At 39.5% G+C, this 22,254-nt stretch overlaps 16 non-coding genes across 16 annotated transcripts; all 16 read right to left on the bottom strand.

The window, feature by feature from the left end:
- Positions 1–3,197: 3,197 nt before the first annotated feature.
- TRNAC-GCA (transfer RNA cysteine (anticodon GCA)) lies at positions 3,198–3,269 on the bottom strand. Its single transcript has one exon. It is a non-coding gene; the product is annotated as a tRNA-Cys (tRNA).
- Positions 3,270–4,281: 1,012 nt separating this feature from the next.
- TRNAC-GCA (transfer RNA cysteine (anticodon GCA)) lies at positions 4,282–4,353 on the bottom strand. The gene has a single exon. It is a non-coding gene; the product is annotated as a tRNA-Cys (tRNA).
- A 1,012-nt stretch (positions 4,354–5,365) lies between these two features.
- Positions 5,366–5,437, bottom strand: TRNAC-GCA (transfer RNA cysteine (anticodon GCA)). The gene has a single exon. It is a non-coding gene; the product is annotated as a tRNA-Cys (tRNA).
- Positions 5,438–6,449: 1,012 nt separating this feature from the next.
- TRNAY-GUA (transfer RNA tyrosine (anticodon GUA)) lies at positions 6,450–6,521 on the bottom strand. Its single transcript has one exon. It is a non-coding gene; the product is annotated as a tRNA-Tyr (tRNA).
- Positions 6,522–7,532: 1,011 nt separating this feature from the next.
- Positions 7,533–7,604, bottom strand: TRNAC-GCA (transfer RNA cysteine (anticodon GCA)). Its single transcript has one exon. It is a non-coding gene; the product is annotated as a tRNA-Cys (tRNA).
- A 2,096-nt stretch (positions 7,605–9,700) lies between these two features.
- TRNAC-GCA (transfer RNA cysteine (anticodon GCA)) lies at positions 9,701–9,772 on the bottom strand. Its single transcript has one exon. It is a non-coding gene; the product is annotated as a tRNA-Cys (tRNA).
- A 1,012-nt stretch (positions 9,773–10,784) lies between these two features.
- TRNAC-GCA (transfer RNA cysteine (anticodon GCA)) lies at positions 10,785–10,856 on the bottom strand. The gene has a single exon. It is a non-coding gene; the product is annotated as a tRNA-Cys (tRNA).
- A 1,012-nt stretch (positions 10,857–11,868) lies between these two features.
- Positions 11,869–11,940, bottom strand: TRNAY-GUA (transfer RNA tyrosine (anticodon GUA)). The gene has a single exon. It is a non-coding gene; the product is annotated as a tRNA-Tyr (tRNA).
- A 1,011-nt stretch (positions 11,941–12,951) lies between these two features.
- TRNAC-GCA (transfer RNA cysteine (anticodon GCA)) lies at positions 12,952–13,023 on the bottom strand. The gene has a single exon. It is a non-coding gene; the product is annotated as a tRNA-Cys (tRNA).
- A 1,012-nt stretch (positions 13,024–14,035) lies between these two features.
- Positions 14,036–14,107, bottom strand: TRNAC-GCA (transfer RNA cysteine (anticodon GCA)). Its single transcript has one exon. It is a non-coding gene; the product is annotated as a tRNA-Cys (tRNA).
- Positions 14,108–15,119: 1,012 nt separating this feature from the next.
- TRNAC-GCA (transfer RNA cysteine (anticodon GCA)) lies at positions 15,120–15,191 on the bottom strand. The gene has a single exon. It is a non-coding gene; the product is annotated as a tRNA-Cys (tRNA).
- Positions 15,192–16,203: 1,012 nt separating this feature from the next.
- Positions 16,204–16,275, bottom strand: TRNAC-GCA (transfer RNA cysteine (anticodon GCA)). The gene has a single exon. It is a non-coding gene; the product is annotated as a tRNA-Cys (tRNA).
- A 1,011-nt stretch (positions 16,276–17,286) lies between these two features.
- Positions 17,287–17,358, bottom strand: TRNAC-GCA (transfer RNA cysteine (anticodon GCA)). The gene has a single exon. It is a non-coding gene; the product is annotated as a tRNA-Cys (tRNA).
- Positions 17,359–19,454: 2,096 nt separating this feature from the next.
- TRNAC-GCA (transfer RNA cysteine (anticodon GCA)) lies at positions 19,455–19,526 on the bottom strand. The gene has a single exon. It is a non-coding gene; the product is annotated as a tRNA-Cys (tRNA).
- Positions 19,527–20,538: 1,012 nt separating this feature from the next.
- On the bottom strand, positions 20,539–20,610 carry TRNAC-GCA (transfer RNA cysteine (anticodon GCA)). The gene has a single exon. It is a non-coding gene; the product is annotated as a tRNA-Cys (tRNA).
- Positions 20,611–21,622: 1,012 nt separating this feature from the next.
- On the bottom strand, positions 21,623–21,694 carry TRNAY-GUA (transfer RNA tyrosine (anticodon GUA)). Its single transcript has one exon. It is a non-coding gene; the product is annotated as a tRNA-Tyr (tRNA).
- Between the last annotated feature and the right edge of the window lie 560 nt (positions 21,695–22,254).

Consider the following 22,254-nt stretch of genomic DNA (forward strand, 5'->3'; position numbering starts at 1 on the left):
GTCGCAGGACCCACCGTCTTACCTGGTGCCAATGGCACACCAAACTGCTTCATTAATACACAAAATTCGGCCAAGGCCCGGCCACATTCGAGGTCCCCGGCTGCCCCAAGGAACAGAAAATCATCAAGGTAATGCATTACATGTTGGAAACCCGTCTTCTTTGTGAAGACCCATTGTAGAAAACTACTGAATTTCTCGAAATAGGCACAAGATATAGAGCACCCCATCGGCATACACTTATCCATGTAATAACAATCCTGAAACATAAAACCTAGGAGACGCTGATCGTCCGGGTATACCGGGAGCAACCGGAACGCTGACTCGATATCTGACTTCGCCATCAGCGCCCCGGGCCCCAGGCGATTCAAAATGGCTACGGCATCATCGAAGGATGCGTACCGCACCGAACACACTTCTGGGTCTATTGCATCGTTTACAGAAAGACCACGTGGAGCTGACAAATTATGAATCAGTCGAAACTCACCCGGGTCCTTCTTGGGGACCACCCCTAAAGGAGAACACACAAAATTCTGTACCGGGGGTACACTAAATGGGCCTGCGACCCGACCTCGAGTAACCTCTTTCCGGATCTTTTCCTGAACCACGGTCGTATGCTGCAGGACGGAAAGTTGATTTTTACACTTCTCCACGCCCTGAAAGTCCCCTACCGGGATGCGGAAACCATACGAAAATCCGTTCCGCAGCACCCCAGCAGAAGTACGATCCGGGTATTCACTGAGCCAGGGAATCATCGCCAAGGTATCAATCGGGGTAGGTAAAGGCGCCCCTCGGACTACGTTAGACCTGTTTGGCGCCTCCTCTCCCCCCGTTATCACCCGTTTTGGCTCTGCACGTGGACTCAGGATGGGACGACCCGCACCCACTACATTCATGTTTAAATTTACACGACCCCTGGGGCCTGGTACATTTACCTTTGTTGAAATTGAAGCAGAACCCCCTTTTTCCTGTATTGCCGGCAGGTCTCGAGTAATCGTCGGTACTCGTACCTGACCGAAAGGGCGTCCCCCCATAATGGCGGGAGGACTCGCCAACATTACTTCCTACCAATGGCATTTTCACCATACCTGTCTCCTTCATTTTATCCCATGTCAAAGAATCATAACAATCCCAGGTTAAGCTTTTATTATGCTCTTTTGCCTTTCTAAAAAGATTATCGTAGCAGAACCAATGGTTACCCTGGTATGATGTCGAGTACCCCATGATTCTTGACTGATAGGTCGGCAACTCAGAAAGCAACTCGGGCCTACGTTCCCCCAAGATTGATGTAAAAATTCCCCATGCATTGCCCCAATTGCCGATAGTCTCATTTACTTTAAAGGCGGCCATTTTTGCGCGCCAAACACTCGGATGCATAAGATCTTTCTGACCCTTAACATGCTCCACCTCATAATGATCAACAAGCAACGAGAAGATGTTCACGTATTCCCCCGCCCAAATCTTCTCCTTAATTGCCAAAGGCACATGTTGACCCAACCTTTCTCTACGAGAGGGTGCTGACTCATCCCTCGCAATCGGCAATGGCCGCTTACCTGCACCGGACGCTGCATCTGCGGTCGCAATCGTCCCTTGTTGCTTGTCAACTACTGCAGCCGGCGCGGACGTCTTGGCTGCATCCCGTTTCTCGCGCAATTGCTTCATCAGCGCCTGGGCCTCGGCAGCCGTGGCGCCCTCGCTACTGTCGCCCAACCACGCTGCAAGTTGTGCTGCCAGCTCGGGCGGCATATCCTCTTTGGACACCGGGGTGACCACCACAGGAATCGGATTCCCCTCTACTGGTACTGGGGTTGGCGCTTCGAGCGGGGTACAGGGAACCGGGGCGTCTCCCCCAGCTGGTCCCCTCCTTGGCCTCTTGGCTCTTCCTCCCGGAGCTGCTCCAGCCGACGGACGCTCCGGCCCCCCTTCCCCGTCTCTCTCCGCCACCCGCTTCTTCAGCTCGGTCATCTCCTTCATGAGGACCCGAACCATCTGTTCGGTCGTCAATCTCTTCCCGCCTTTCTTGGGCATTTCTCCGACAGAGTATCTGTAAGACAAAAGAAAGATTACAACGCTCAAAATTGGCTCTTCGTTCCGTCTCGAGCTCACGTGCAGCGAGGAGGTGCAGCTTCAGAGCACAGGAACAAGAGGATGTCTTCTGGTCTTGCGTCCCTTTTTATCCGTCTTCAGGGCGGGCGTAAACCCGCCCCTGCCTGCCCCGAGGGCGTGGCCAGCCGCGTCAGTGTCTAGGCCAGCCCACTCTAGGGCGGGAAAGGGCGCGCCCCGGCTACGCCGCTTCGGGCATACCAGCCGAGACGCGCCTCCCGCCCAAAATGGCTTCCCGGGGGGATCGAGGTACTCTGCCATACGTTCGGGGGGACCGAGTGGTCGCCCCTTTCCATAAGACCAATGCCTCTACAATGATTGTTTTGAAACATTCTTAAAGGGGAAGAGGTTTTTACGTGACACATTATCATTTGATGATTGGTTACCACAATCACCGAGATGGTGGTGAAGTATGATTGTTTTTTGGCCAAATTACGGAGGAAAAACATTTCTACATACAACTACAATTCGGTATTTGGAAGGAACACCCAAACACCCCTTTCAAGTACCTTCGATTTAATACATCAAAAAAAGCCACATTGTGCTTGCAACTGGCCTGATTCTTCAGACCAGCCTTCTTGCAACTGCAACGAGGGTTTGAACATCTTGCACGTAGGCAGAGCTTTCAAGAAGAAATTAAATAGTTCCTACGTTGCACAAAAATGAAGTGCTTCAAACAAGCACATACTTTTAATGCACAGGGAAAAGCTGGAATATATGTAAGACTGAGGACACAGGTGAAATGAGAAATAGACTGACTGCATCGCTGCACAGTATTCTAAGCCATTTCTTTAGTGCGATTCAAGAGAGCACCAAAAAGTATAACAAATTTTTCAATTTGTTTCATAGTCCATTCCCTTTCTTTAGTGCTGTAAAAGGAAGAGCCAAATTCCAAAATAGATCAATGATCTTTCAGAAATTTCCCAAAGGGAATACCAAGCCGAGTGTTAAAACTCCATTTACTCACAGGTTTTGAGCAGCAAACTATGTAATGCTATTAAAGTGCAATATTCAAGGGAACACTGACTCTGTCAAAGATGATCCAAAAGGAATTGATGAAAAGTCCCAACTACAAACAACAGAATCAAAATAGTATGAGGGGACACCCGGATTTGAACCAGGGACCTCTTGATCTGCAGTCAAATGCTCTACCACTGAGCTATATCCCCAGCTTTTCAGTATAAGCAGAATGACATAATATCAGTACATCATGAAAGAGTGAGAGGATCATGCTAAGTTGTGCCGGAAAGTACAGGCTTGAAACTGTGGAACAGGAGAAGTAGTAATTAATATTATTTATTAAAGGAAAGCTGTATCATTTAAAAAACGGATTACTTTGTTTCATTGCTATTTTATTTGAATAGGCAGTGGTACATAAGAACAATGCCTCTACATACAAGGATTGTTTTAAAACATTCTTAAAGCGGAAGAGGTTTTTACATGACACATTATCATTTGATGATTGGTTACCACAATCACCGAGATGGTGGTGAAGTATGAATGTTTTTTGGCAAAATGACGGAGGAAAAACATTTCTACATAACACTACAATTCGGTATTTGGAAGGAACACCCAAACACCCCTTTCAAGTACCTTCGATTTAATACATCAAAAAAAGCCACTTTGTGCTTGCAACTGGCCTGATTCTTCAGACCAGCCTTCTTGCAACTGCAACGAGGGTTTGTACATCTTGCACGTAGGCAGAGCTTTCAAGGAGAAATTAAATAGTTCCTACGTTGCACAAAAATGAAGTGCTTCAAACAAGCACATACTTTTAATGCACAGGGAAAAGGTGGAATATATGTAAGACTGAGGACACAGGTGAAATGAGAAATAGACTGACTGCATCGCTGCACAGTATTCTAAGCCATTTCTTTAGTGCGATTCAAGAACGCATCAAACAGTATAACAAATTTGTCAATTTGTTTCATAGTCCATTCCCTTTCTTTAGTGCTGTAAAAGGAAGAGCCAAATTCCAAAATAGATCAATGATCTTTCAGAAATTTCCCAAATGGAACACCAAGCCGAGTGTTAAAACTCCATTTACTCACAGGTTTTGAGCATCAAACTATGTAATGCTATTAAAGTGCAATATCCAAGGGAACACTGACTCTGTCAAGGATGATCCAAAAGGAATTGATGAAAAGTCCCAACTACAAACAACAGAATCAAAATAGTCTGAGGTGACACCCGGATTTGAACCAGGGACCTCTTGATCTGCAGTCAAATGCTCTACCACTGAGCTATATCCCCAGCTTTTCAGAAAAATTAGAATGACATAATATCAGTACATCATGAAAGAGTGAGAGGATCATGCTAAGTTGTGCCGGAAAGTACAGGCTTGAAACTGTGGAACATGAGAAGTAGTCCTTAATATTATTTATTAAAGGAAAGCTGTATCATTTAAAAAACGGATTACTTTGTTTCATTGCTATTTTATTTGAATAGGCAGTGGTACATAAGACCAATGCCTCTACATACAATGATTGTTTTAAAACATTCTTAAAGCGGAAGAGGTTTTTACATGACACATTATCATTTGATGATTGGTTACCACAATCACCGAGATGGTGGTGAAGTATGAATGTTTTTTGGCAAAATGACGGAGGAAAAACATTTCTACATACCACTACAATTCGGTATTTGGAAGGAACACCCAAACACCCCTTTCAAGTACCTTCGATTTAATACATCAAAAAAAGCCACTTTGTGCTTGCAACTGGCCTGATTCTTCAGACCAGCCTTCTTGCAACTGCAACGAGGGTTTGTACATCTTGCACGTAGGCAGAGCTTTCAAGGAGAAATTAAATAGTTCCTACGTTGCACAAAAATGAAGTGCTTCAAACAAGCACATACTTTTAATGCACAGGGAAAAGGTGGAATATATGTAAGACTGAGGACACAGGTGAAATGAGAAATAGACTGACTGCATCGCTGCACAGTATTCTAAGCCATTTCTTTAGTGCGATTCAAGAACGCATCAAACAGTATAACAAATTTGTCAATTTGTTTCATAGTCCATTCCCTTTCTTTAGTGCTGTAAAAGGAAGAGCCAAATTCCAAAATAGATCAATGATCTTTCAGAAATTTCCCAAAGGGAATACCAAGCCGAGTGTTAAAACTCCATTTACTCACAGGTTTTGAGCAGCAAACTCTGTAATGCTATTAAAGTGCAATATCCAAGGGAACACTGACTCTGTCAAAGATGATCCAAAAGGAATTGATGAAAAGTCCCAACTACAAACAACAGAATCAAAATAGTCTGAGGGGACACCCGGATTTGAACCAGGGACCTCTTGATCTGCAGTCAAATGCTCTACCACTGAGCTATATCCCCAGCTTTTCAGTAAAATCAGAGTGACATAATATCAGTACATCATGAAAGAGTGAGAGGATCATGCTAAGTTGTGCCGGAAAGTACAGGCTTGAAACTGTGGAACATGAGAAGTAGTCCTTAATATTATTTATTAAAGTAAAACTGGATCATTTAAAAAACAGATTAATTTGTTTCATTGCTATTATATTTGAATAGGCAGTGGTACATAAGACCAAAGCCTCTACATACAATGATTGTTTTGAAACATTCTTAAAGGGGAAGAGGTTTTTACGTGACACATTATCATTTGATGATTGGTTACCACAATCACCGAGATGGTGGTGAAGTATGATTGTTTTTTGGCCAAATTACGGAGGAAAAACATTTCTACATACCACTACAATTCGGTATTTGGAAGGAACACCCAAACACCCCTTTCAAGTACCTTCGATTTAATACATCAAAAAAAGCCACTTTGTGCTTGCAACTGGCCTGATTCTTCAGACCAGCCTTCTTGCAACTGCAACGAGGGTTTGAACATCTTGCACGTAGGCAGAGCTTTCAAGGAGAAATTAAATAGTTCCTACGTTGCACAAAAATGAAGTGCTTCAAACAAGCACATACTTTTAATGCACAGGGAAAAGCTGGAATATATGTAAGTCTGAGGACACAGGTGAAATGAGAAATAGACTGACTGCATTGCTGCACAGTATTCTAAGCCATTTCTTTAGTGCGATTCAAGAGAGCACCAAACAGTATAACAAATTTGTCAATTTGTTTCATAGTCCATTCCCTTTCTTTAGTGCTGTAAAAGGAAGAGCAAAATTCCAAAATAAATCAATGATCTTTCAGAAATTTCCCAAAGGGAATACCAAGCCGAGTGTTAAAACTCCATTTACTCACAGGTTTTGAGCAGCAAACTATGTAATGCTATTAAAGTGCAATATCCAAGGGAACACTGACTCTGTCAAAGATGATCCAAAAGGAATTGATGAAAAGTCCCAACTACAAACAACAGAATCAAAATAGTCTGAGGTGACACCCGGATTTGAACCAGGGACCTCTTGATCTACAGTCAAATGCTCTACCACTGAGCTATATCCCCAGCTTTTCAGTAAAATCAGAATGACATAATATCAGTACATCATGAAAGAGTGAGAGGATCATGCTAAGTTGTGCCGGAAAGTACAGGCTTGAAACTTTGGAACAGGAGAAGTAGTAGTTAATATTATTTATTAAAGGAAAGCTGTATCATTTAAAAAACGGATTACTTTGTTTCATTGCTATTTTATTTGAATAGGCAGTGGTACATAAGACCAATGCCTCTACATACAATGATTGTTTTGAAACATTTTTAAAGGCGAATTGGTTTTTATGTGACACATTATCATTTGATGATTGGTTACCACAATCACCGAGATGGTGGTGAAGTATGATTGTTTTTTGGCCAAATTACGATGGAAAAACATTTCTACATACCACTACAATTCGGTATTTGGAAGGAACACCCAAACACCCCTTTCAAGTACCTTCGATTTAATACATAAAAAAAAGCCACTTTGTGCTTAAAACTGGCCTGATTCTTCAGACCAGCCTTCTTGCAACTGCAACGAGGGTTTGTACATCTTGTACGTAGGCAGAGCTTTCAAGGAGAAATTAAATAGTTCCTAAGTTGCACAAAAATGAAGTGCTTCAAACAAACACATACTTTGTATGGACAGAGAAGAGATGGAATATATGTAAGACTGAGGACACAGGTGTAATGAGAAATAGATTGATTGCATAGCTGCCCAGTATTCTAAGCCATTTCTTTAGTGCGATTCAAGAGAGCACCAAACAGAATAACAAATTTGTGAATTGGTTTCATAGTCCATTCCCTTTGTTTAGAGCTGTGAAAGGTAGAGCCGAATTCCAAAATAGATCAATGATGTTTCAGAAATTTCCCATAGGGAATACCAAGCCCAGTGTAAAAAATGCAGTTACTCACAAGTTTTAATCAGCAACACTGTAATGGTATTAAAGTGTAACATCCAAGGGAACACTGACTCTGTCAAAGATGATCCAAATGGGATTCATGAAAATTCCCAACTACAAACAGCAGATTCAAAATAGTATGAGGGGACACCCGGATTTGAACCAGGGACCGCTTGATCTGCAGTCAAATGCTCTACCACTGAGCTATATGCCCAGCTGTCAGCCAAGATCAGAATGACAATATATCAGTACATCATGAAAGAGTGAGAGGATCATGCTAAGTTGTGCCGGAAAGTACAACCTTGAAACTGTGGAACTGTAGAAGTAGTTCTTAATATTATTTATTAAAGGAAAAATGGATCATTAAAAAATATATATGTATTTGTTTGATTGGTATTATATTTGAATAGGCAGTGGTACATAGGACCAATGCCTGCACTTAAAATGTTTGTTTTGAAACATTCTCAAAGGGGAAGAGGTTTTTACGGGATACCTTATTGTTTCATGTTTGGTTACCACAATCACTCAGATGGTGATGAAGTATGATTGTTTTGGGCCACATTACGGTGGAAAAACATTTCTACATACCACTACAATTCGGTATTTGGAAGGTACACCCAAACACCCCTTTCACGGACCTTAGATTTAAAACATCAGAAAAAGCCACTTTGTGCTTGCAAATGGCCTGATTCTTCAGGCCAGCCTTCTTGCAACTGCAACAATGGTTCGTACATCTTTCACGTAGGCAGAGCATTTAAGGAGAAATTAAATAGTTCCTACGTTGCACAAAAATGAAGTGCTTCAAACAAGCACATACTTTGGATGCACAGGGAAAAGGTGGAATATATGTAAGACCGAGGACACAGGTGAAATGAGAAATAGACTGACTGCATCGCTGCACAGTATTCTAAGCCATTTCTTTAGTGCGATTCAAGAAGGCACCAAACAGTATAACAAATTTGTCAATTTGTTTCATAGTCCATTCCCTTTCTTTAGTGCTGTAAAAGGAAGAGCCAAATTCCAAAATAGATCAATGATCTTTCAGAAAGTTCCCAAATGGAACACCAAGCCGAGTGTTAAAACTGCATTTACTCACAGGTTTTGAGCAGCAAACTCTATAATGATATTAAAGTGCAATATCCAAGGGAACACTGACTCTGTCAAAGATGATCCAAAAGGAATTGATGATAAGTCCCAACTACAAACAACAGAATCAAAATAGTCTGAGGGGACATCCGGTTTTAAACCAGGGACCTCTTGATCTGCAGTCAAATGCTATACCACTGAGCTATATCCCCAGCTTTTCAGTAAAATCAGAATGACATAATATCAGTACATCATGAAAGAGTGAGAGGATCTTGCTAAGTTGTGCCGGAAAGTACAGGCTTGAAACTGTGGAACAGGAGAAGTAGTCCTTAATATTATTTATTAAAGTAAAACTGGATCATTTAAAAAACAGATTAATTTGTTTCATTGCTATTTTATTTGAATAGGCAGTGGTACATAAGACCAATGCCTCTACATACAATGATTGTTTTGAAACATTCTTAAAGGGGAAGAGGTTTTTACGTGACACATTATCATTTGATGATTGGTTACCACAATCACCGAGATGGTGGTGAAGTATGATTGTTTTGTGGCCAAATTACGGAGGAAAAACATTTCTACATACCACTACAATTCGGTATTTGGAAGGAACACCCAAACACCCCTTTCAAGTACCTTCGATTTAATACATCAAAAAAAGCCACATTGTGCTTGCAACTGGCCTGATTCTTCAGACCAGCCTTCTTGCAACTGCAACGAGGGTTTGAACATCTTGCACGTAGGCAGAGCTTTCAAGAAGAAATTAAATAGTTCCTACGTTGCACAAAAATGAAGTGCTTCAAACAAGCACATACTTTTAATGCACAGGGAAAAGCTGGAATATATGTAAGACTGAGGACACAGGTGAAATGAGAAATAGACTGACTGCATCGCTGCACAGTATTCTAAGCCATTTCTTTAGTGCGATTCAAGAGAGCACCAAAAAGTATAACAAATTTGTCAATTTGTTTCATAGTCCATTCCCTTTCTTTAGTGCTGTAAAAGGAAGAGCCAAATTCCAAAATAGATCAATGATCTTTCAGAAATTTCCCAAAGGGAATACCAAGCCGAGTGTTAAAACTCCATTTACTCACAGGTTTTGAGCAGCAAACTATGTAATGCTATTAAAGTGCAATATCCAAGGGAACACTGACTCTGTCAAAGATGATCCAAAAGGAATTGATGAAAAGTCCCAACTACAAACAACAGAATCAAAATAGTATGAGGGGACACCCGGATTTGAACCAGGGACCTCTTGATCTGCAGTCAAATGCTCTACCACTGAGCTATATCCCCAGCTTTTCAGTATTAGCAGAATGACATAATATCAGTACATCATGAAAGAGTGAGAGGATCATGCTAAGTTGTGCCGGAAAGTACAGGCTTGAAACTGTGGAACAGGAGAAGTAGTAATTAATATTATTTATTAAAGGAAAGCTGTATCATTTAAAAAACGGATTACTTTGTTTCATTGCTATTTTATTTGAATAGGCAGTGGTACATAAGACCAATGCCTCTACATACAATGATTGTTTTAAAACATTCTTAAAGCGGAAGAGGTTTTTACATGACACATTATCATTTGATGATTGGTTACCACAATCACCGAGATGGTGGTGAAGTATGAATGTTTTTTGGCAAAATGACGGAGGAAAAACATTTCTACATACCACTACAATTCGGTATTTGGAAGGAACACCCAAACACCCCTTTCAAGTACCTTCGATTTAATACATCAAAAAAAGCCACTTTGTGCTTGCAACTGGCCTGATTCTTCAGACCAGCCTTCTTGCAACTGCAACGAGGGTTTGTACATCTTGCACGTAGGCAGAGCTTTCAAGGAGAAATTAAATAGTTCCTACGTTGCACAAAAATGAAGTGCTTCAAACAAGCACATACTTTTAATGCACAGGGAAAAGGTGGAATATATGTAAGACTGAGGACACAGGTGAAATGAGAAATAGACCCCCTGCATCGCTGCACAGTATTCTAAGCCATTTCTTTAGTGCGATTCAAGAACGCATCAAACAGTATAACAAATTTGTCAATTTGTTTCATAGTCCATTCCCTTTCTTTAGTGCTGTAAAAGGAAGAGCCAAATTCCAAAATAGATCAATGATCTTTCAGAAATTTCCCAAAGGGAATACCAAGCCGAGTGTTAAAACTCCATTTACTCACAGGTTTTGAGCAGCAAACTCTGTAATGCTATTAAAGTGCAATATCCAAGGGAACACTGACTCTGTCAAAGATGATCCAAAAGGAATTGATGAAAAGTCCCAACTACAAACAACAGAATCAAAATAGTCTGAGGGGACACCCGGATTTGAACCAGGGACCTCTTGATCTGCAGTCAAATGCTCTACCACTGAGCTATATCCCCAGCTTTTCAGTAAAATCAGAGTGACATAATATCAGTACATCATGAAAGAGTGAGAGGATCATGCTAAGTTGTGCCGGAAAGTACAGGCTTGAAACTGTGGAACATGAGAAGTAGTCCTTAATATTATTTATTAAAGTAAAACTGGATCATTTAAAAAACAGATTAATTTGTTTCATTGCTATTTTATTTGAATAGGCAGTGGTACATAAGACCAAAGCCTCTACATACAATGATTGTTTTGAAACATTCTTAAAGGGGAAGAGGTTTTTACGTGACACATTATCATTTGATGATTGGTTACCACAATCACCGAGATGGTGGTGAAGTATGATTGTTTTTTGGCCAAATTACGGAGGAAAAACATTTCTACATACCACTACAATTCGGTATTTGGAAGGAACACCCAAACACCCCTTTCAAGTACCTTCGATTTAATACATCAAAAAAAGCCACTTTGTGCTTGCAACTGGCCTGATTCTTCAGACCAGCCTTCTTGCAACTGCAACGAGGGTTTGAACATCTTGCACGTAGGCAGAACTTTCAAGGAGAAATTAAATAGTTCCTACGTTGCACAAAAATGAAGTGCTTCAAACAAGCACATACTTTTAATGCACAGGGAAAAGCTGGAATATATGTAAGTCTGAGGACACAGGTGAAATGAGAAATAGACTGACTGCATTGCTGCACAGTATTCTAAGCCATTTCTTTAGTGCGATTCAAGAAAGCACCAAACAGTATAACAAATTTGTCAATTTGTTTCATAGTCCATTCCCTTTCTTTAGTGCTGTAAAAGGAAGAGCAAAATTCCAAAATAAATCAATGATCTTTCAGAAATTTCCCAAAGGGAATACCAAGCCGAGTGTTAAAACTCCATTTACTCACAGGTTTTGAGCAGCAAACTCTGTAATGCTATTAAAGTGCAATATCCAAGGGAACACTGACTCTGTCAAAGATGATCCAAAAGGAATTGATGAAAAGTCCCAACTACAAACAACAGAATCAAAATAGTATGAGGTGACACCCGGATTTGAACCAGGGACCTCTTGATCTACAGTCAAATGCTCTACCACTGAGCTATATCCCCAGCTTTTCAGTAAAATCAGAATGACATAATATCAGTACATCATGAAAGAGTGAGAGGATCATGCTAAGTTGTGCCGGAAAGTACAGGCTTGAAACTGTGGAACAGGAGAAGCAGTAGTTAATATTATTTATTAAAGGAAAGCTGTATCATTTAAAAAACGGATTACTTTGTTTCATTGCTATTTTATTTGAATAGGCAGTGGTACATAAGACCAATGCCTCTACATACAATGATTGTTTTGAAACATTTTTAAAGGCGAATTGGTTTTTATGTGACACATTATCATTTGATGATTGGTTACCACAATCACCGAGATGGTGGTGAAGTATGATTGTTTTTTGGCCAAATTACGATGGAAAAACATTTCTACATACCACTACAATTCGGTATTTGGAAGGAACACCCAAACACCCCTTTCAAGTACCTTCGATTTAATACATAAAAAAAAGCCACTTTGTGCTTAAAACTGGCCTGATTCTTCAGACCAGCCTTCTTGCAACTGCAACGAGGGTTTGTACATCTTGTACGTAGGCAGAGCTTTCAAGGAGAAATTAAATAGTTCCTAAGTTGCACAAAAATGAAGTGCTTCAAACAAACACATACTTTGTATGGACAGAGAAGAGATGGAATATATGTAAGACTGAGGACACAGGTGTAATGAGAAATAGATTGATTGCATAGCTGCCCAGTATTCTAAGCCATTTCTTTAGTGCGATTCAAGAGAGCACCAAACAGAATAACAAATTTGTGAATTGGTTTCATAGTCCATTCCCTTTGTTTAGAGCTGTGAAAGGTAGAGCCGAATTCCAAAATAGATCAATGATGTTTCAGAAATTTCCCATAGGGAATACCAAGCCCAGTGTAAAAAATGCAGTTACTCACAAGTTTTAATCAGCAACACTGTAATGGTATTAAAGTGTAACATCCAAGGGAACACTGACTCTGTCAAAGATGATCCAAATGGGATTCATGAAAATTCCCAACTACAAACAGCAGATTCAAAATAGTATGAGGGGACACCCGGATTTGAACCAGGGACCGCTTGATCTGCAGTGAAATGCTCTACCACTGAGCTATATCCCCAGCTGTCAGCCAAAATCAGAATGACAATATATCAGTACATCATGAAAGAGTGCAAGGATCATGCTAAGTTGTGCCGGTAAGTACAACCTTGAAACTGTGGAACTGTAGAAGTAGTTCTTAATATTATTTATTAAAGGAAAAATGGATCATTAAAAAATATATATGTATTTGTTTGATTGGTATTTTATTTGAATAGGCAGTGGTACATAGGACCAATGCCTGCACTTAAAATGTTTGTTTTGAAACATTCTCAAAGGGGAAGAGGTTTTTACGGGATACCTTATTGTTTCATGTTTGGTTACCACAATCACTCAGATGGTGATGAAGTATGATTGTTTTGGGCCACATTACGGTGGAAAAACATTTCTACATACCACTACAATTCGGTATTTGGAAGGTACACCCAAACACCCCTTTCACGGACCTTAGATTTAAAACATCAGAAAAAGCCACTTTGTGCTTGCAAATGGCCTGATTCTTCAGGCCAGCCTTCTTGCAACTGCAACAATGGTTCGTACATCTTGCACGTAGGCAGAGCATTTAAGGAGAAATTAAATAGTTCCTACGTTGCACAAAAATGAAGTGCTTCAAACAAGCACATACTTTGGATGCACAGGGAAAAGGTGGAATATATGTAAGACTGAGGACACAGGTGAAATGAGAAATAGACTGACTGCATCGCTGCACAGTATTCTAAGCCATTTCTTTAGTGCGATTCAAGAGAGCACCAAACAGTATAACAAATTTGTCAATTTGTTTCATAGTCCATTCCCTTTCTTTAGTGCTGTAAAAGGAAGAGCCAAATTCCAAAATAGATCAATGATCTTTCAGAAAGTTCCCAAATGGAACACCAAGCCGAGTGTTAAAACTGCATTTACTCACAGGTTTTGAGCAGCAAACTCTATAATGATATTAAAGTGCAATATCCAAGGGAACACTGACTCTGTCAAAGATGATCCAAAAGGAATTGATGATAAGTCCCAACTACAAACAACAGAATCAAAATAGTCTGAGGGGACATCCGGTTTTGAACCAGGGACCTCTTGATCTGCAGTCAAATGCTATACCACTGAGCTATATCCCCAGCTTTTCAGTAAAATCAGAATGACATAATATCAGTACATCATGAAAGAGTGAGAGGATCATGCTAAGTTGTGCCGGAAAGTACAGGCTTGAAACTGTGGAACAGGAGAAGTAGTCCTTAATATTATTTATTAAAGTAAAACTGGATCATTTAAAAAACAGATTAATTTGTTTCATTGCTATTTTATTTGAATAGGCAGTGGTACATAAGACCAATGCCTCTACATACAATGATTGTTTTGAAACATTCTTAAAGGGGAAGAGGTTTTTACGTGACACATTATCATTTGATGATTGGTTACCACAATCACCGAGATGGTGGTGAAGTATGATTGTTTTTTGGCCAAATTACGGAGGAAAAACATTTCTACATACCACTACAATTCGGTATTTGGAAGGAACACCCAAACACCCCTTTCAAGTACCTTCGATTTAATACATCAAAAAAAGCCACATTGTTCTTGCAACTGGCCTGATTCTTCAGACCAGCCTTCTTGCAACTGCAACGAGGGTTTGAACATCTTGCACGTAGGCAGAGCTTTCAAGAAGAAATTAAATAGTTCCTACGTTGCACAAAAATGAAGTGCTTCAAACAAGCACATACTTTTAATGCACAGGGAAAAGCTGGAATATATGTAAGACTGAGGACACAGGTGAAATGAGAAATAGACTGACTGCATCGCTGCACAGTATTCTAAGCCATTTCTTTAGTGCGATTCAAGAGAGCACCAAAAAGTATAACAAATTTGTCAATTTGTTTCATAGTCCATTCCCTTTCTTTAGTGCTGTAAAAGGAAGAGCCAAATTCCAAAATAGATCAATGATCTTTCAGAAATTTCCCAAAGGGAATACCAAGCCGAGTGTTAAAACTCCATTTACTCACAGGTTTTGAGCAGCAAACTATGTAATGCTATTAAAGTGCAATATCCAAGGGAACACTGACTCTGTCAAAGATGATCCAAAAGGAATTGATGAAAAGTCCCAACTACAAACAACAGAATCAAAATAGTATGAGGGGACACCCGGATTTGAACCAGGGACCTCTTGATCTGCAGTCAAATGCTCTACCACTGAGCTATATCCCCAGCTTTTCAGTATAAGCAGAATGACATAATATCAGTACATCATGAAAGAGTGAGAGGATCATGCTAAGTTGTGCCGGAAAGTACAGGCTTGAAACTGTGGAACAGGAGAAGTAGTAATTAATATTATTTATTAAAGGAAAGCTGTATCATTTAAAAAACGGATTACTTTGTTTCATTGCTATTTTATTTGAATAGGCAGTGGTACATAAGACCAATGCCTCTACATACAATGATTGTTTTAAAACATTCTTAAAGCGGAAGAGGTTTTTACATGACACATTATCATTTGATGATTGGTTACCACAATCACCGAGATGGTGGTGAAGTATGAATGTTTTTTGGCAAAATGACGGAGGAAAAACATTTCTACATACCACTACAATTCGGTATTTGGAAGGAACACCCAAACACCCCTTTCAAGTACCTTCGATTTAATACATCAAAAAAAGCCACTTTGTGCTTGCAACTGGCCTGATTCTTCAGACCAGCCTTCTTGCAACTGCAACGAGGGTTTGTACATCTTGCACGTAGGCAGAGCTTTCAAGGAGAAATTAAATAGTTCCTACGTTGCACAAAAATGAAGTGCTTCAAACAAGCACATACTTTTAATGCACAGGGAAAAGGTGGAATATATGTAAGACTGAGGACACAGGTGAAATGAGAAATAGACTGACTGCATCGCTGCACAGTATTCTAAGCCATTTCTTTAGTGCGATTCAAGAACGCATCAAACAGTATAACAAATTTGTCAATTTGTTTCATAGTCCATTCCCTTTCTTTAGTGCTGTAAAAGGAAGAGCCAAATTCCAAAATAGATCAATGATCTTTCAGAAATTTCCCAAAGGGAATACCAAGCCGAGTGTTAAAACTCCATTTACTCACAGGTTTTGAGCAGCAAACTCTGTAATGCTATTAAAGTGCAATATCCAAGGGAACACTGACTCTGTCAAAGATGATCCAAAAGGAATTGATGAAAAGTCCCAACTACAAACAACAGAATCAAAATAGTCTGAGGGGACACCCGGATTTGAACCAGGGACCTCTTGATCTGCAGTCAAATGCTCTACCACTGAGCTATATCCCCAGCTTTTCAGTAAAATCAGAATGACATAATATCAGTACATCATGAAAGAGTGAGAGGATCATGCTAAGTTGTGCCGGAAAGTACAGGCTTGAAACTTTGGAACAGGAGAAGTAGTAGTTAATATTATTTATTAAAGGAAAGCTGTATCATTTAAAAAACGGATTACTTTGTTTCATTGCTATTTTATTTGAATAGGCAGTGGTACATAAGACCAATGCCTCTACATACAATGATTGTTTTGAAACATTTTTAAAGGCGAATTGGTTTTTATGTGACACATTATCATTTGATGATTGGTTACCACAATCACCGAGATGGTGGTGAAGTATGATTGTTTTTTGGCCAAATTACGATGGAAAAACATTTCTACATACCACTACAATTCGGTATTTGGAAGGAACACCCAAACACCCCTTTCAAGTACCTTCGATTTAATACATAAAAAAAAGCCACTTTGTGCTTAAAACTGGCCTGATTCTTCAGACCAGCCTTCTTGCAACTGCAACGAGGGTTTGTACATCTTGTACGTAGGCAGAGCTTTCAAGGAGAAATTAAATAGTTCCTAAGTTGCACAAAAATGAAGTGCTTCAAACAAACACATACTTTGTATGGACAGAGAAGAGATGGAATATATGTAAGACTGAGGACACAGGTGTAATGAGAAATAGATTGATTGCATAGCTGCCCAGTATTCTAAGCCATTTCTTTAGTGCGATTCAAGAGAGCACCAAACAGAATAACAAATTTGTGAATTGGTTTCATAGTCCATTCCCTTTGTTTAGAGCTGTGAAAGGTAGAGCCGAATTCCAAAATAGATCAATGATGTTTCAGAAATTTCCCATAGGGAATACCAAGCCCAGTGTAAAAAATGCAGTTACTCACAAGTTTTAATCAGCAACACTGTAATGGTATTAAAGTGTAACATCCAAGGGAACACTGACTCTGTCAAAGATGATCCAAATGGGATTCATGAAAATTCCCAACTACAAACAGCAGATTCAAAATAGTATGAGGGGACACCCGGATTTGAACCAGGGACCGCTTGATCTGCAGTCAAATGCTCTACCACTGAGCTATATGCCCAGCTGTCAGCCAAGATCAGAATGACAATATATCAGTACATCATGAAAGAGTGAGAGGATCATGCTAAGTTGTGCCGGAAAGTACAACCTTGAAACTGTGGAACTGTAGAAGTAGTTCTTAATATTATTTATTAAAGGAAAAATGGATCATTAAAAAATATATATGTATTTGTTTGATTGGTATTATATTTGAATAGGCAGTGGTACATAGGACCAATGCCTGCACTTAAAATGTTTGTTTTGAAACATTCTCAAAGGGGAAGAGGTTTTTACGGGATACCTTATTGTTTCATGTTTGGTTACCACAATCACTCAGATGGTGATGAAGTATGATTGTTTTGGGCCACATTACGGTGGAAAAACATTTCTACATACCACTACAATTCGGTATTTGGAAGGTACACCCAAACACCCCTTTCACGGACCTTAGATTTAAAACATCAGAAAAAGCCACTTTGTGCTTGCAAATGGCCTGATTCTTCAGGCCAGCCTTCTTGCAACTGCAACAATGGTTCGTACATCTTTCACGTAGGCAGAGCATTTAAGGAGAAATTAAATAGTTCCTACGTTGCACAAAAATGAAGTGCTTCAAACAAGCACATACTTTGGATGCACAGGGAAAAGGTGGAATATATGTAAGACCGAGGACACAGGTGAAATGAGAAATAGACTGACTGCATCGCTGCACAGTATTCTAAGCCATTTCTTTAGTGCGATTCAAGAAGGCACCAAACAGTATAACAAATTTGTCAATTTGTTTCATAGTCCATTCCCTTTCTTTAGTGCTGTAAAAGGAAGAGCCAAATTCCAAAATAGATCAATGATCTTTCAGAAAGTTCCCAAATGGAACACCAAGCCGAGTGTTAAAACTGCATTTACTCACAGGTTTTGAGCAGCAAACTCTATAATGATATTAAAGTGCAATATCCAAGGGAACACTGACTCTGTCAAAGATGATCCAAAAGGAATTGATGATAAGTCCCAACTACAAACAACAGAATCAAAATAGTCTGAGGGGACATCCGGTTTTAAACCAGGGACCTCTTGATCTGCAGTCAAATGCTATACCACTGAGCTATATCCCCAGCTTTTCAGTAAAATCAGAATGACATAATATCAGTACATCATGAAAGAGTGAGAGGATCATGCTAAGTTGTGCCGGAAAGTACAGGCTTGAAACTGTGGAACAGGAGAAGTAGTCCTTAATATTATTTATTAAAGTAAAACTGGATCATTTAAAAAACAGATTAATTTGTTTCATTGCTATTTTATTTGAATAGGCAGTGGTACATAAGACCAATGCCTCTACATACAATGATTGTTTTGAAACATTCTTAAAGGGGAAGAGGTTTTTACGTGACACATTATCATTTGATGATTGGTTACCACAATCACCGAGATGGTGGTGAAGTATGATTGTTTTGTGGCCAAATTACGGAGGAAAAACATTTCTACATACCACTACAATTCGGTATTTGGAAGGAACACCCAAACACCCCTTTCAAGTACCTTCGATTTAATACATCAAAAAAAGCCACATTGTGCTTGCAACTGGCCTGATTCTTCAGACCAGCCTTCTTGCAACTGCAACGAGGGTTTGAACATCTTGCACGTAGGCAGAGCTTTCAAGAAGAAATTAAATAGTTCCTACGTTGCACAAAAATGAAGTGCTTCAAACAAGCACATACTTTTAATGCACAGGGAAAAGCTGGAATATATGTAAGACTGAGGACACAGGTGAAATGAGAAATAGACTGACTGCATCGCTGCACAGTATTCTAAGCCATTTCTTTAGTGCGATTCAAGAGAGCACCAAAAAGTATAACAAATTTGTCAATTTGTTTCATAGTCCATTCCCTTTCTTTAGTGCTGTAAAAGGAAGAGCCAAATTCCAAAATAGATCAATGATCTTTCAGAAATTTCCCAAAGGGAATACCAAGCCGAGTGTTAAAACTCCATTTACTCACAGGTTTTGAGCAGCAAACTATGTAATGCTATTAAAGTGCAATATCCAAGGGAACACTGACTCTGTCAAAGATGATCCAAAAGGAATTGATGAAAAGTCCCAACTACAAACAACAGAATCAAAATAGTATGAGGGGACACCCGGATTTGAACCAGGGACCTCTTGATCTGCAGTCAAATGCTCTACCACTGAGCTATATCCCCAGCTTTTCAGTATTAGCAGAATGACATAATATCAGTACATCATGAAAGAGTGAGAGGATCATGCTAAGTTGTGCCGGAAAGTACAGGCTTGAAACTGTGGAACAGGAGAAGTAGTAATTAATATTATTTATTAAAGGAAAGCTGTATCATTTAAAAAACGGATTACTTTGTTTCATTGCTATTTTATTTGAATAGGCAGTGGTACATAAGACCAATGCCTCTACATACAATGATTGTTTTAAAACATTCTTAAAGCGGAAGAGGTTTTTACATGACACATTATCATTTGATGATTGGTTACCACAATCACCGAGATGGTGGTGAAGTATGAATGTTTTTTGGCAAAATGACGGAGGAAAAACATTTCTACATACCACTACAATTCGGTATTTGGAAGGAACACCCAAACACCCCTTTCAAGTACCTTCGATTTAATACATCAAAAAAAGCCACTTTGTGCTTGCAACTGGCCTGATTCTTCAGACCAGCCTTCTTGCAACTGCAACGAGGGTTTGTACATCTTGCACGTAGGCAGAGCTTTCAAGGAGAAATTAAATAGTTCCTACGTTGCACAAAAATGAAGTGCTTCAAACAAGCACATACTTTTAATGCACAGGGAAAAGGTGGAATATATGTAAGACTGAGGACACAGGTGAAATGAGAAATAGACCCCCTGCATCGCTGCACAGTATTCTAAGCCATTTCTTTAGTGCGATTCAAGAACGCATCAAACAGTATAACAAATTTGTCAATTTGTTTCATAGTCCATTCCCTTTCTTTAGTGCTGTAAAAGGAAGAGCCAAATTCCAAAATAGATCAATGATCTTTCAGAAATTTCCCAAAGGGAATACCAAGCCGAGTGTTAAAACTCCATTTACTCACAGGTTTTGAGCAGCAAACTCTGTAATGCTATTAAAGTGCAATATCCAAGGGAACACTGACTCTGTCAAAGATGATCCAAAAGGAATTGATGAAAAGTCCCAACTACAAACAACAGAATCAAAATAGTCTGAGGGGACACCCGGATTTGAACCAGGGACCTCTTGATCTGCAGTCAAATGCTCTACCACTGAGCTATATCCCCAGCTTTTCAGTAAAATCAGAGTGACATAATATCAGTACATCATGAAAGAGTGAGAGGATCATGCTAAGTTGTGCCGGAAAGTACAGGCTTGAAACTGTGGAACATGAGAAGTAGTCCTTAATATTATTTATTAAAGTAAAACTGGATCATTTAAAAAACAGATTAATTTGTTTCATTGCTATTTTATTTGAATAGGCAGTGGTACATAAGACCAAAGCCTCTACATACAATGATTGTTTTGAAACATTCTTAAAGGGGAAGAGGTTTTTACGTGACACATTATCATTTGATGATTGGTTACCACAATCACCGAGATGGTCGTGAAGTATGATTGTTTTTTGGCCAAATTACGGAGGAAAAACATTTCTACATACCACTACAATTCGGTATTTGGAAGGAACACCCAAACACCCCTTTCAAGTACCTTCGATTTAATACATCAAAAAAAGCCACTTTGTGCTTGCAACTGGCCTGATTCTTCAGACCAGCCTTCTTGCAACTGCAACGAGGGTTTGAACATCTTGTACGTAGGCAGAGCTTTCAAGGAGAAATTAAATAGTTCCTACGTTGCACAAAAATGAAGTGCTTCAAACAAGCACATACTTTTAATGCACAGGGAAAAGCTGGAATATATGTAAGTCTGAGGACACAGGTGAAATGAGAAATAGACTGACTGCATTGCTGCACAGTATTCTAAGCCATTTCTTTAGTGCGATTCAAGAAAGCACCAAACAGTATAACAAATTTGTCAATTTGTTTCATAGTCCATTCCCTTTCTTTAGTGCTGTAAAAGGAAGAGCAAAATTCCAAAATAAATCAATGATCTTTCAGAAATTTCCCAAAGGGAATACCAAGCCGAGTGTTAAAACTCCATTTACTCACAGGTTTTGAGCAGCAAACTATGTAATGCTATTAAAGTGCAATATCCAAGGGAACACTGACTCTGTCAAGGATGATCCAAAAGGAATTGATGAAAAGTCCCAACTACAAACAACAGAATCAAAATAGTCTGAGGTGACACCCGGATTTGAACCAGGGACCTCTTGATCTACAGTCAAATGCTCTACCACTGAGCTATATCCCCAGCTTTTCAGTAAAATCAGAATGACATAATATCAGTACATCATGAAAGAGTGAGAGGATCATGCTAAGTTGTGCCGGAAAGTACAGGCTTGAAACTGTGGAACAGGAGAAGCAGTAGTTAATATTATTTATTAAAGGAAAGCTGTATCATTTAAAAAACGGATTACTTTGTTTCATTGCTATTTTATTTGAATAGGCATTGGTACATAAGACCAATGCCTCTACATACAATGATTGTTTTGAAACATTTTTAAAGGCGAATTGGTTTTTATGTGACACATTATCATTTGATGATTGGTTACCACAATCACCGAGATGGTGGTGAAGTATGATTGTTTTTTGGCCAAATTACGATGGAAAAACATTTCTACATACCACTACAATTCGGTATTTGGAAGGAACACCCAAACACCCCTTTCAAGTACCTTCGATTTAATACATAAAAAAAAGCCACTTTGTGCTTAAAACTGGCCTGATTCTTCAGACCAGCCTTCTTGCAACTGCAACGAGGGTTTGTACATCTTGTACGTAGGCAGAGCTTTCAAGGAGAAATTAAATAGT

Source organism: Lissotriton vulgaris, chromosome 1_1, assembly GCF_964263255.1.
Source record: "Lissotriton vulgaris chromosome 1_1, aLisVul1.2, whole genome shotgun sequence".
In the NCBI taxonomy this organism is placed as follows: Eukaryota; Metazoa; Chordata; class Amphibia; order Caudata; family Salamandridae; genus Lissotriton; species Lissotriton vulgaris.